A 15,364-nucleotide genomic window follows, 5' to 3' on the forward strand; every position below is an offset into this window, starting at 1 on the left:
AGCTGCCATTAGCTGCTACAGCTGTCGAATACCGGATCCCGGCCAGAGATTCCCCGATGGCACCTGGCAATCGCTGAGGAACGGGAGAGGTCTGTATGTAAACCACACAGATCTCTCCCCTGTCAGCACCAGCATTCTGCTTTGTATTACTCTGCATAGCGGAGCAATACAAAGCGGCATGCTTACATAGTAAAATAGATGTTAACCCCTTCCTGCCCAGTGTCAGTTCTTTTTATTAGCACGGATCACTGTATTTATGTCACTGGGGATGTCAGTGGCAGTTAGTTCCCCCCAGTATCAGAATGCCCACCACAGTCCTGCTACAAGTCACTGATCAAGAATGGTGTGAACCTCCTGCGCTACTGAAAAAATATTATGAACTAACAGGGATGGTGTGAACGTCCCACACTACTAAACCCCCAAACAATAATATTCAATCAACTTAAGAGAGAAGCCACCAACACTACATCATATACCCATGATCAACAGAAATAAAAATCAAAAAATGTGGCGCTACTCATAAAACTTAAAAATTACTAATCAAAAAGAAAAAGAAATATATATAACACATACAATACACCTCGTGAAATAATTATACATATAATAATCAAGTGGTCATAGTGATCAGAAAATGTATATTAAACTAATATCATAAAAAACATAGTGTATAAATATCGTGTATTAACAATCTTTGTGACAGTTTCTAGCACATGAGAGCAATAAATAATAATAATTAAACTGTGATCAATCATGCAAATAAAGTGCAAAAAAGTCACACTAAAACACAAACAAAAAATAAAAAATGTGTAGACAAAAGTCCAATGGGTGGGTGACACCACTACTGCAATTGCAAGCACACGTGATCATAAAGTGACTCCAGGTGCAGAAACTCCAACACACGGCTAGATTAGCCTCTCACCTCCAGGCTTCGACCCGTGAAGGTCAAAGCGTATAGTGGGATCAAACCCTCAAATCCTCTCAGCATCTACTGATATCCCCTGATCCACTTTCCCCATCCATAGATATCCTTCTCTAGGGGTCGATGATCAAGCAATGGCTCCTCTTATGGGATATGGGTCTGTGCCAAGAAAATAAACACAATCTCCCATAGTGTAGCAGGTAAATTTAATGAGAATCAAATCATAAATATATGGAGACAACTCACCCGTGAGTGAGTTGTCTCCATATATTTATGATTTGATTCTCATTAAATTTACCTGCTACACTATGGGAGATTGTGTTTATTTTCTTGGCACAGACCCATATCCCATAAGAGGAGCCATTGCTTGATCATCGACCCCTAGAGAAGGATATCTATGGATGGGGAAAGTGGATCAGGGGATATCAGTAGATGCTGAGAGGATTTGAGGGTTTGATCCCACTATACGCTTTGACCTTCACGGGTCGAAGCCTGGAGGTGAGAGGCTAATCTAGCCGTGTGTTGGAGTTTCTGCACCTGGAGTCACTTTATGATCACGTGTGCTTGCAATTGCAGTAGTGGTGTCACCCACCCATTGGACTTTTGTCTACACATTTTTTATTTTTTGTTTGTGTTTTAGTGTGACATTTTTTGCACTTTATTTGCATGATTGATCACAGTTTAATTATTATTATTTATTGCTCTCATGTGCTAGAAACTGTCACAAAGATTGTTAATACACGATATTTATACACTATGTTTTTTATGATATTAGTTTAATATACATTTTCTGATCACTATGACCACTTGATTATTATATGTATATTTATTTCACGAGGTGTATTGTATGTGTTATATATATTTCTTTTTCTTTTTGATTAGTAATTTTTAAGTTTTATGAGTAGCGCCACATTTTTTGATTTTTATACAAGTCACTGATCGCCGCCATTACTAGTATAAAGAAAAATAACTTCCAGTATATATGCCGCCATTTGTAGACGCTATAACTTTCATGTAAACCAATTAATTTACATGTATTGAGATTTTTTCCAAGCAAAAACAAATGACAAAATTTTATTTATTTATTTTTTTTTTACTGGATGTTTTATAGCAAAAAGTAAAAAATATTGTTTTTTTTTTTTTTTTCAAAATTGAGTCTTTTTTTTTTTTTTTTTTTTGATTTATAGCGCAAAAAATAAAAACCACAGAGGCGATCAAATACCACTGAAAGAAAGTTCCATTTGTGGGGGAAAAAAAGGCATACATTTAATTTGCGGGCAGCGTTGCATGACCGTGCAATTGTCAGTTAAAGTAACGCAGCGCTGTACCGCAAAAAATGGCCTGGTCAGGAAGCGGGGTAAATCCTCTGGAGGGTGAGATGTGGGAAACTAACTTTTAATTGCCATTTTAACTTGTGTGTCACCTTGTTTGTTTGTAACAAGGTCAAACATTCCAGGGTATGTAAACTTTTGATCAGGGCCATTTGGGTGATCTCTGCTATTATGATTTAAAAAGGGGCCAAACAAATGATAAATGGTATCATACAACTACTATCCTTAAATGTATTTATTTCAGGTACTTGTATAGCACCGTCAATTTACGCAGCACTTTACATATATATTGTACATTCACATCAGTCCCTAACCCTCAAGGGGTGTACAATCTAAGGTCCCTAACTCACATTTATATACAATGGCCAATTTAGACAGGATCCAATTTACCTACCAGCATGTCTTTGGAGTGTGGGAGGAAACCGGAGTACCTGGAGGAAACCCACGCAGGCACAGGGAGAACATGCAAACTCCAGGAAGGAGGTGCCGTGGCTGGGATTCGAACCAACGACTCTCGTACTGCCAGGCAGAAGTGCTAACCATTTAGCCACTGTGCTACCCTAATAGAAGATTTCTTTTGGCACAATCAGTCATATTTTCAATATCCATGCCAAAATTCCACGATTTCTGCAAGGGTATGCAAACTTTTGAGCACAACTGTATATAAATAAAATTATTGCCAAAATATACAATGGGCTTGCTGCTAATCACTGAAATGTGACGCTGAATAGAACTGAATAGCCAAAAAGTGTAGCACTGCCCCCTTAAAAAAACTTACATATGTGAATAGTGGTGAAAATTCCCTATGTGAATCACCAGAATGTTGTCTCCAAGTTATACTGCTGAAACCTTAATAACTGGTATATAACTCAAACAAATAACTAAGCAGTTGTCGATGAGGTGTATCTGCCACATAGAATTTTGCTGTTCTTAAGGTAACTGGGTGGCAGTGAGAGGTCTGTAGCAGGATGCAAGCAGTTAACCACTGGTCACACCTTGCTCCTTACCAGGGATATAATTTGCCTTCCCTAGGCCACTCTGTTGTTGGTGCTAAGTAAGGAGACATGCAGGCTGTGATGTTACATGTCTGCAGGACTGGAGGAGACCCAGTGAGGTCTATTTTCTAGCGGGGGGGCTTAAGGGCTTGTTCACACTAGAATGCGGTGCTGGAGAGCCGCGTTCCCGCACCGCATTCCGATTGCAATGCCCTTGCGATCTGCTGTGGGGGTTAAAGTTTAGGGTGCCTAAACGCAGGTCGCAAACTGCCTGAACCATGCGATGTGATGGCCGTGCATTTAAAAAAAAGTAGTGCATGCACTATCTTTAGCGTGGGGCAATTTCAGCCCAAATAAATGGGCTTGAAATTGCACCACATAGACCCATGTCTTTATTTAAAAAAAACAAAGGACTTGTCAAAAACAGTTTTTTGTTTTGTTATGTTTTTTTTTCTTTTCAATAAAAGATTTTTGCAAAAGTCTGGTCTCTTTATTTTTTTTTAAATTTTTAACCCTTTAGTGAATGGGTAGGGGTACTCATTCACAAGGGGGGGGTGGCAGCATCAGGGTGGACCCTTATTTAAAGGGGCCACACTGATGCTAATGAGCTCCCCTGCCCGCAGACCTCCACAACTCCCGGGCAAGGGTTGTGTGGAAGAGGCTTGTCCCCACGTGGTAAGGCGTGCGGGGCTTGTTGATAATAGTTGTTAGTGTTATAGGAATTCACCTGTATTGTTTTTAATATATATACTGTTTTGTAACAATAAAGACTATTGGGAAGGTATTCTCCCTTTTATATAGTTTTAATATTAGGATCTCGTGTGTTACTCTTTTGGGCACCTCAAAAGTCCAGGTGTAGTGTCTCCATAAATTTTGTCCAATTTTGGATGTGGGGCTCCACTTACTATTCCAGGATCAGAATCATCTTGTATTTATTATTGTCCATTTTTGGGGAGCTTGTGCGAACTGTAGCCTCTGTTTCCTGTTCTTAGCTGATAGGAGTGGCACCCAGCGTGGTCTTCTGCTGCTGTAGCCCATCTGTTTCAAGGTTCAGTGTGTTGTGCGTTCAGAGATGGTATTCTGCATGCATTGGTTGCAATGAGTGGTTTATTTGAGTTACTGTTGCCTTTCTAGCATCTCTAACCAGTCTGCCCATTCACCTCTGACATCAACAAGGCATTTTTGTCCACGCAGCTGCCACTCCCTGGATATTTTCTCTTTTTCAGACCATTCTCTCTAAACCCTAGAGATAGTTGTGTGTGGAAAGCCCAGTAGATCAGCAGTTTTTTTAAATACTCAGCCCAGCCCATCTGGCACCAACAACCCTGCAACTTTTAAAGTCACTAAAATCCCCTTTCTAATGCTAGGTTTGAACTTTAGCAAGTCATCTTTACCACGTTTACATGCCTAAATGCATTGAATTGCTGCCATGAACCTCTGTTGTGTGAATATAGTCAAGGCAATAATGTCTCTCCAACTCTAAAATATGATAAAATAAACTCTATGTCATAAAAAACATTCCATTTAAAAATGTGCTGCTCAAACGGATATGTATCCAGTAACCTTGCACCATGTGATATCCATCACCAGCGATCCTATACACTTACCTCCTTATTAGACCTGAGGGACTTTCGTGGCCCTGGGAGCAAATTCACTGGTATAAGATATTATCTGCTTCACCAACTGCTTCAGTAAGATAGATCCTCCAGCAAACAAGGCTCAAATAAAAAGATTCAAATTGTTATTAAAATCAAAAATTTGCAATCACCTGGAACAATGGACTTGAAAGCATGCACATGGATATATGGCTTGTAGGTATACAATATGCTGTCCCCTAAGAAATCAGGAAATATACATCACATTCTAACCATGCATTCCAATCACACTTCCTGTTTTGCTTGACTCCACCTCATTCAAATGGATTAAGCAAGCTTCAACATCGTTGTCAACTGTAAACTGGCCCCTTGGAAACAGATGGGCATCCCTTTCCTTCACTCTACCAGGGCAAAAATGAGGGAGTTCTCTTGATCAAGTTTGAAATCTATCACACCTGATCAGGAATTAGTGCCTTCACTGCCTGATTGACCTGCCCCTTCATACAGGCCACCCCAGGAATGTTAACCATCACACATAACTCTCTGGCAGAGTTTTCCTCCTCACACCATTGGGTTGCAGCAATGGGATCTCAATGGTCTTGGAGATTTGCTGGAGGAACGAAGGTATCCGGGATGAGCCCCCATGAGTAGTGCACACCTATTTGAACAAAAGTCACTGCAAGCATAACGACACAAGTGTAAAATACCTTTTGCCTGGCTGTGGGTTATTACCAGTAAATAAACACGCCTGTTTAGTGGTAAACATACTTTGATATGGATTAGATGAAATGGCAGTTTGAACATGTATATGCACCCAGCAGGTAAATTAGGACATAATCTACCAGAGTAATAGCTATGCCCAAGAGAAAAAAATATCATCAGGTTCTATATAACTAACTAGATTCACAATGCAGCAATAAACAATGTAAATAAATTTTAAATGCAGTATAAATTGCAATAACACTACACTGGTTTAGAATGCACTCTAACGAATGGGAGGGGTATGGTACCTCTTTAACTAACAAAAAGGTCAAAGGCCTTGGGGCAGCAACAGTTAGGGGCAGTTTTTAGTCCTGACTCTTCAGCCAGCTAAATGTTGGAGATCTTAAACCACTGGCACACTTTGAGGCAGTCAATGAAGCCTGCAGGCAGTATTAGAGCTAGGTGGTTCCTAATGGCTCAGTCTCTAGGGATGGTAGCAAATAGTGGCTTCAAGGCCCTCCCACCAGATCCCGCGATACAACAGTCCCTCTGAACAGACATCCGCAACTCTGGTAGGCAGCTTTGTCCCTCCACACTTGGGTCACACTCTGTATGTCCCTCACACAGCTGTGAGCTTATGTTGACTCAGGCTCTCTCAACATAGTCCTGTCACATCACAGCTCCTCTCACACTCTGAGGAAAACCCAACTTGCCTGGGAAGAATCATCCGACTCGCTTTTGAAAGGGCAAACGGGGCTGTAGTCCATGCCCTTTTATTTTCTTGTAGTACCAAGAGACAGACAAGAATTGAAAAAATGCCACATTTACACAGGTGGTCTGGCCTGAACAGCATGAATTAGTGCGTTGTTGGTGTGGCTGGAGCCACCTGTTGTGCTATGGGAATGCAGCAGCGGTACAAACAGCCACAGGTTTTAGTCTGACAGGTATACAGGTGTGAGTGAGTGGCCCTGAATGCACACTAAATGTGTTTGGGGCCATACACTTTCACCCATATACCTGTCAAATTAGGACCTGCAGCTGTATTCATACTGCCTGCAAATAGCTCCAAGTGGCTCCAGCCACATACACAAATCAGCAATTCACACTGTACAGACCACAGAACCCATGTGAATGAGCCTCAATACCTCATTCACATACAGAGCTTTTTTTTATTAATACAGTTTTATCTATTTGATTTAGCAAGAATTTTTGTTGTGTTTGTGTACACTAATAATTTTTTTAATTTATTTTTGCAAAAATATAATTTTGATATTTTCTCTGGCAGCAGGGGGGTGATTGGGCCCTGTCAAGTAGGCTGTATGCAGCCCCGTGATATCTAACAGCGGCCCTGACCATGACTGTTCCAAGAGCTGGTTGCCAGGCCAAAATTAGCTATCGGGGGAGAAGGGCCTTAGAGAGGTGATCAAGAACCCAATGGTCACTCTGACTGAGCACCAGAGATCCTGTGTGGAGATGGAACAGAGTTCCAAAAGGACAACCATCACTGCATTTCTCCACCAATCTGGGCTTCTCCACCAAGCTGGAAGCTTCTCTTCACTGCAAAACATATGAAAGCCTGCTTGGAGCTTGCAAAAAAAAGACTGTGTGAGGGATGTCCTTCTGGAATTTTGTCCCATCTCCACACAGGATCTCTGGAGCTTAGTAGGACAGGTGACCAAGAACCCAATGGTAACTCTGACAAAGGCTCCCCCCCCCCCCACGATTGCTCAGTTTGTCTGGGCAACCAGCACTTGGAAGAGTCCTGGTTGTTGCAATTATTTCAGAATTATAGAGGCCACTGTACTCTTGGGAACCTTCAGTGCAGCAGTGTTGCCTTCCCTAGATTTGTGCCTTGCAATAATCGTAGAGAGGTGTGTGCCTTTCCAAAAAATGTCCATGGACTCTAATCAAGGTGTAGAAACATCTCCGCAACGATCAAGAGAAATTGGAGGCACCTGAGCTAAAGTTCAAGCATTACTTATGCCAATGTGATATTTCAGTTTTTACTTTTTTTTATATAAATTTGCAAACATTTCTAAAATTCTGTTTTCATTATTGGGAAAAAATTAATTTAAACACTTCCAGTCCACTCTATAGCAGATATACTGCTTTGTAAGTTTGCCCACTTACGAAGAAATGAAGGGTCTATAATTTTTATCATAGGTGCATTTTAAATGATAAAAAAAAAAAAATATTTTGTCTCTAATTTCAGGTACTTATATAGAGCTGTCAATTTACGCAGCGCTACACATATATTATACATTCATATATTATACATTCACATCAGTCCCTAACCCTCAAGGGGCATACAATCTAAAGTCCCTACCTCACATTCATGTACAAGGGCCAATTTAGACAGGATCCAATTAACCTACCAGCATGTCTTTGGAGTGTTGGAGGAAACCAGAGTACCTGGAGGAAACCCACACAGGCACAGGGAGAACATACAAACTCCAGGCAGGAGGTGCCGTGGCTGGGATTTGAACCAACGACCATAGTACTGCCAGGCGGAAGTGCTAACCATTTAGCCACTGTGCTGCCCAACCAAATATATCCAGAAAATATATCCAGAATATCAACCAAAAGTCCAGAAAAAAACACATGATAAAAATGTTATAAATTGAGTTGCAGTTCAGTGAGTAAAATAAGTATTTGATGCCCTACCAACCAACAATAATTCTGTTTCCCACAGATTGGCTCTGTGCTCATATGGTACACAGATTAGTCCTGTCAATTTAAGAAGGCGCTCATAATGACAACTCATTATGTGTATAAAAGACACCTGTCCACAGAATTTCTTTCTTCCATTCAAAGCTCGCCAACATGGGGAAATGACCAAAGAACTGTCAAAGGACATCAGGAACAGGATTGCAGACCTGCACAAGGCTGGAATTGGCTACAAGACCATCAGTAAGAAGCTTGGTGAGAAGGAGACAACTGTTGGGGTGATTATTTGCAAATGGAAGAAATACAAAATAACCATCAAGAACCCTCGGTCTGGAGCCCCATGCAAGATTTCGCCTCATGGGGTAACGATCATGAGAAAAGTGAGGGATCAGCCCAGAACTACATGGGAGGATCTTGTGAATGATCTCAACGCAGTTGGGAACACAGTCAGGGGCGTATAGGGGCGTATTCACCACAAGGCAAACAGGACAGTTGCCTAGGGTGGCATTTTTCAGGGGGCAGTGGGAGAAGGGACAGAAGATGGGACACGTGGCATAAGGACCACATGGGATCCATGAGAGGCTGTGGGCTGCTTGACTGTGTATGCAGAGCCTGACTCTCATTCCCGGGCATGTCCGGAGTTGTGAAGGTGTTTCTCTCGCCGGGGGGGGGGGGGCAGTGGAAGACTCAGCCGGATTGTGTCGTCGGTGTCAGACTCTCTTTGCAGTGGATGGGGGGTATTTTTGCATTGCCTAGGGCAGCACAAAACATAAATACATTATTGACCACAGTCGCAACAAACAAACAAACCATTGGTAACACAATACGCTGCCATGGATTGAAATCCTGCAGCGCCCGCAAGTTCCCCCTCCTCAAGAAGGCACATGTACAGGCCCATCTGAAGTTTACCAATGAACATCTAAATGATTCAGAGAAGGATTTAGAGAAAGTGCTGTGGTCAGATGAGACCAAAATTAAGCTCTTTGGCATTAACTCGACTTCCCGTGTTTGGAGGAAGAAAAATGCTATGAGTCTAAAAACACCATCCCTACAGTCAAGCACGGCAATGAAAACATTATGGAAGGGGCCAAGTATTGTAAAATCTTGAACGAGAACCTTCTTCCCTCAGCCAGAACACTGAAGATGGGTTGTGGATGGGTCTTCCAGCATGACAATGACCCAAAAAATACTGCCAAGGCAAGGAGTGGCTCAAGAAGAAGCATATTAAGGTCTTGGAGTGGCCTAGCCAGTCTCCAGACCTTAATGCTATAGAAAATTTATGGAGGGAGATGAAACTTAGAGTTACCAAGCAACAGCCAAGAAACCTTAAGGATTTAGGGAAGATCTGTAAAGAAAAGTGGACCAAAATCCCTCTTGAGATATGTGCAAACCTGGTAACCAACTACAAAAAACATCTTACCTCAGTACTCGGTGGATAAACTCTTGTTGGCAAGTACAAAGTCAAGAGATTCTGTGGACAGGTGTCTTTTATACACATAACGTGTTGCCATTAGGAGCTCCTTCTTAAATTGACAGAACTAATCTGTGTACCACATGAGCACATAGCCAGTCTGTGGGAGCCAGAATTATTGTTGGTTGGTAGGGGATCAAATACTTATTTTACTCACTGAACTTCAACTCAATTTATAACATTTGTATCATGTATTGTTTTCTGGAATTTTGGTTCATATTCTGTCTCTATCATGTAAAATACAACTATGATAAAAATTATAGATCTTTCATTGCTTTGTAAGTGGGCAAACTTACAAAATCTGCAAGGGATCAAATAATAATTTTCCCCACTGTATTGACATGATTTTGCACTTCTGCTGTAGGGGTCGCACAGCAGAAGCCGATCAACAGGTGCTGGCCAATGAATGAGCGCCAGCACCCATTTATCGCTGAGGAGACTGACAGGACACAGCACTTCCTGTAAACAAGGCAGAGCTGTGTTCTGTCAGCGGTGATCTGCTAGATTTTCTTTCCCTGCAAAGCAGGGAATAAAATCTAGTAGATTGCCTAGTAAAACAGCACATAGTAAACAAAACACTGTCTAGGCAAACAGTTAACCCTTTGATCACCCTAGATGTTTAACAGTGACAGTGTATATTTTAGCAATGATCACTGTATTAGTGTCACTGATTCCCACAAAGTTCAAGCCAGGCTCACATTGTCACTGTAAGACCTGGTCTAGGATTAAAGCAAAATTAAGTCCAAAACCAAAAATGTAAAATATAGTGCAGCTTACCAATCATTAAATGTGATGGCTGCTTTCGTTTTCTTTTTCTAGGCTTTTTCCCTCTGTTTTCACCTTGTGATCTGGACATTAACACATCCTGTATTACAGTACCTCCACTCTGAATGAATGAGCACAGAGGATACATTTGGACATCAGCATTGTCAGTATGGGAGAAGGGGAATGTTAGATGTACTAGCATATTTAAATACACTAACCAACTGAAGCTAAACTCCAGCTAATAGTTTATAAGCACAGCAGTTTTTTTCCTTTTGCGATAAAGGTTTTACATGAATAAATACAAGCTGATCATTGTAAGCACCGTTGGCAGTGTTTGTTTGTCTCATTCCTGTAACTGATGCATTTGCAAGAGGGCTTGTTCTTTTGAAAAACAACAGACCTACTGGCCAGATCGCCAAGTGAAAATAGAAGAAAGAAAGCCTAAAAAAAAACAAAAGCCACCTCCTCTAAGAAATGGTAACCAGAAATATATTAAATGGCTGCTTTTGGATTTATTACTGGTTTAAGCCCTCCTCACAATGGGGTGGGCATCCACACTTGTCAGAGTGGGGGGATGCTTGCCTGGCTTCATGCCCATTTGGTCTCAGGATATTTCAGAAGTCTAGGTCCAGAAGTAGACCATTGTCTCTGTCCCAGAAAAGGAGAGGTCTAAGGGGTTCTACTCAAACCTGTCCAGATGCTGAATGGGGCAAATGCTTCATTTTGCCTCAGGGACAGTGAAGATTTTAAACTGGTTCCTTCAGGCTTGAAAATTCTGTATGACACTAAGCCGTGAAGCAGACTATGGCTACGACTTTAAAGTAAGCCTTAATGCACTGTTTGATTGGGCAACTATGCGGCAAATGATGTTGTATGCTGATAAATGTAAAGCTATACAATTGGGGGATAAAAGCATGCATGTAACATCCAGCACTGTTAGTCTGTTCTCAAACTACACTAACAAACTGTAGATTGCCTTTCATGTGTTGTTTTATTGGCCAAATGCTGTAGCCACTCTTATTGTTAACCACATTCTCACATCAAAAAAAATGTATGTGTCATACATTCTAGGGGGAGACTGGGGGAGTCAATGGTCAGGAAGGATTTGGGAGTTCCTGTAGATCATAGACTTAATAGCATGCAATGCCAATCTGCAGTTTCTAAAGAAAGCAGAATGCTTTTGTGGACTAAACTAAGGGGGTCTTCTATGGGTGGAGAACTGAGCTGAAGTCAATTCTCATTATCTTTTACTATTTTAGCTTTACAGTCTGCAGAACCCGGGACCAGGCACAGTTTTTTTTGTAGTCTAAGCAAAATGCTTTCTTCTATTAAAAGGTATAGACTCCAGAGAGGCATAATTTTGTTCCTGTACAATGCATTAAGAAGATCTCATCTGGAATATGCAGATCAGTTTTGGGCACCAGTCGTCGCCCCCCCCCCCCACAAAAAAAGAACATCCTAGAACTCAGGGCATTTCAGTTGTCTCTGCAATGTTGGACCTCTTGACGTCAAGGTGACCCATCCAGGACACAGGCAAACAATGCCACAGCAGATGCAGGGCACCAAAAGTTGTGCAGTTCAGAAAGAAGCAAACCTCATTCTACCTTTGATGAAACTCCATTTTGGCCCTGTCCACAGTGCACATTCCAGGCATGGAAAATTGACAGGCAGACTTTCTCAGTCAATGTCTGCTTCCAGGGAAATGCTCTCTTCATCCATCCTGCTTCTCATTGCTGGCTTTAACAGACTTTGCTGTTAAAGCCCAAGTCCTGAGGAACAAGGGCATGCTGGATTCAGTTATCCCTTTGCTTCTGAAAAGTAGGAAATTGACTTCTCATAAAGTCTTTCATCACCCAGAAGGCCTACTTTGTGTGATGTGAAGCTAGGAAATGCCATCCCAGGAATGGAGGATTTTTCTTACTAACAATAGAGGAAGAAGCAGATTTAGAAATAGATGATGTATTCCCAATAAAAGGGGTCCTCAATCCTCAGATAGTGAGGAAGATAATGCCCATAATAACAAATCTTTTAATTTTTTAGACATGTCCAATGGGAACCCAGAACAGGGGATAAGACCAGATCAAAATACCCAAGGAACTACCAAAAACAAAGAAAATGGAAACAAACCCACCATATTCAAAACCGATGCAATAGGACGGACCAGAAGTCAGAAGGCTCAAGGAGCTCTGACAACCTTATAAATGAGGAAACAGAGGACCTTAAAGTAATAAATCTATCTGAATTTCAACTTAATCCTGACCACAAAAAACTATTGGAAAAAGGCTAATCTTTCTCTCCAGCGGAAACAGTGAGTGAGTTTGAGGTTTACAAAGATATAAACCCATTTTTGAGAAAATTTTTGATTCATCTGAATCACAAAAAAGTAAGCCAAGATCAAGATGAACAAAACATTCAAACCCTCATTGATCTACTGGAAGAGAACGATTTAAATAAAATCGACTCCTCTGACTGTGAAACTAATAAATGGAAAAGGAAATCAAGACTGTGGATAAAATCCCAAAAAACGCCCAATGTTAATGATAACCAATGAACCAGTCTCTTCTTAGAACTAGTACATACAGACCTCAAGAAAATAAACTGGAATAGAAATTTCCCAGATAATTTAACCAATCGAGAAAAAAAGGCCCTGAGTTAAAAAATGCCCCTAATATAGTTATTAAAAGAAGTGATAAAGGAGGTAATGGTGTTACTGAATAGTAAGGACTACGAAGAAGTTAAAAGACAACTTAACGATAATAATACTTATATGAAACTTCCAGGTAATCCCTTTGAAAGGATAATTGAGATTCTAAATAAAACATTTTTTTATGCCTATGAGGCAAATTTACTAACGAAATTGGAATTCAATTTATTCACAACAGAAATATATAATATCCCTACTTTTTATATTATTCCAAAAATTCATAAAAATCCACAGAAACCACCTGGTAGACCGATTGTATCAGCAGTAAATGGTCCCCTGGAAAAAATAGGTAAGTATGTTGAAGATCTAATTAAAGATATGTTAACTTTATTGCCTTCTTATGTTCAAGATACTAGAGATGTCCTATCTAAAATAAGAAACTTAACAGTACCAGAAGGAACCCTTTTGGTAGGAATTGATGTAGAATCACTGTACACCTCTATCCCACATAAATGGGGAATAATATTATTATTTCTATACAGTATTTATAAAGCGCCAATAGTTCGCTCAGCGCTGATAATAGCGGTGTCTAATGGGTTGCATTGTTTAAAACATCGTTATATGTTACTGCACACCTCATCTGAAATTTTACAATTTATTCTCAGCTTTACAACACACTTGCCATGATGCTTATCAGGAGGAATACCCAGAAGGGATAAAGATATCTACATATTTTCACAATATATGGAGGCTTCAACCACACAGTTTTCAAGCTATAAAGGAACATGGGACAGTATGAATAGTTCAACACTCTACAATTCCCATGGGAACTCCTTCTTGCATTCTACAAATGGACATAATCATTTCTTTTTTCAACTAGCATTTTCTTTGCAGTATTCATGCATTCAATGATCATGATCATGCATATCTAGCTATATACTTGGCTAATTTTTTGTCTCACTGCTAACATTGTATATGCAGGATATACAGTTGTGTTCAAAATAATAGCAGTCAGACATCACTAACCTGATCAATCACTGTTTTTGGTAGAAATGATATTTCTATATGGCAAATAATTTACTAGCAGGTGTAGTAGAGTAATAGAAATCCAACAGACCCAACAGTCATGACATGCATGCTGCTGATTCTGTGTAATTGAATCACTAATCGAAAGGGGCATGTTCAAAATAATAGCAGTGTGGAGTTCTGTTAGTGGGGTCATTCATTCTTTGAAAAACAGGTGGCAATTATTGGCCTTATTTAAGGAAGGAAGGCAGCAAATGTTGTACATGCTGGTTACAGTGCATTTCTCTCTGAAATTCTGAAATGGGTCGTTCCAGACATTGTTCAGAAGAACAGCGTACCTTGATTAAAAAGTTGATTGGAGAGGGGAAAACATATAAAGAAGTGCAGAAAATGATAGGCTGCTCAGCTAAAATGATGGCAAATGCTTTAAAATGGCAACCAAAACCTGAAAGACGTGAAAGAAAGCTAAAAACTACCATTTGAATGGATAGAAGAATAGCCAAAATGGCAAGGACTCCGCAAACAATCAGCTCCAGGAAGATCAAAGAAGGTCTAAAGTTACCTGTGAGTACTGTTACAATTAGAAGACGCCTATGTGAAGCCAAGCTATCTGCAAGAAGCCCCCGCAAAGTCCCACTGTTGAAAAAAAGACATGTGCTGAAGAGGTTACAATTTGCCAAAGAGCACATTGACTGGCCTAAAGAGAAATGGCGCAACATTTTGTGGACTGATGAAAGTAAGATTGTTCTTTTTGGGTCTAGTGGCCGGAGACAGTTTGTCAGACGACCCCCAAACACTGAATTCAAGCCACAGTATACTGTGAAGACAGTGAAGCATGGTTGTGCAGGCATCATGATATACTACGGTGTTGGGCCTATTTATCGCATACCAGGGATCATGGATCAGTTTGAATACATCAGAATACTTGAAGAGGTCATGCTGCCTTATGCTGAAGAGGAAATGCCCTTGAAATGGGTGTTCCAACAAGACAACAACACCAAACACACCAATAAACGTGCAACATCTTGGTTCCAGACCAACAAGATTGACGTTATGGAGTGGCCAGCCCAATCCCCGGATCTTAATCCAATAGAAAACTTGTGGGGTGACATTAAAAATGCAGTTTCTGAGGCAAAACCAAGAAATAGAGAAGAACTGTGGAATGTAGTCCAATCATCCTGGGCTGGAATACCTGTTCACAGGATGCAGAAGTTGGTTGACTCCATGCAACACAGATGTACAGCAGTTC

Source organism: Staurois parvus, unplaced genomic scaffold (assembly GCF_062004578.1).
Source record: "Staurois parvus isolate SC_StPar_1 unplaced genomic scaffold, SC_StPar_1.0 ptg000149l, whole genome shotgun sequence".
NCBI lineage: Eukaryota > Metazoa > Chordata > Amphibia > Anura > Ranidae > Staurois > Staurois parvus.